Genomic DNA, 229 nt, shown 5'->3' on the forward strand with positions numbered 1-229 from the left:
CCAGCCGTCCTCCTCTCTGTCACAGTCTGCTCCCCATCCTTCCTCCTCTCTGTCAGTCTGCTCCCCAGCCTTCCTCCTCTCTGTCAGTCTGCTCCCCAGCCTTCCTCCTCTCTGTCACAGTCTGCTCCCCAGCCTTCCTCCTCTCTGTCAGTCTGCTCCCCAGCCTTCCTCCTCTCTGTCACAGTCTGCTCCCCAGCCTTCCTCCTCTCTGTCAGTCTGCTCCCCAGCC

Source organism: Oncorhynchus keta, unplaced genomic scaffold (genome assembly GCF_023373465.1).
Source record: "Oncorhynchus keta strain PuntledgeMale-10-30-2019 unplaced genomic scaffold, Oket_V2 Un_scaffold_24268_pilon_pilon, whole genome shotgun sequence".
NCBI lineage: Eukaryota > Metazoa > Chordata > Actinopteri > Salmoniformes > Salmonidae > Oncorhynchus > Oncorhynchus keta.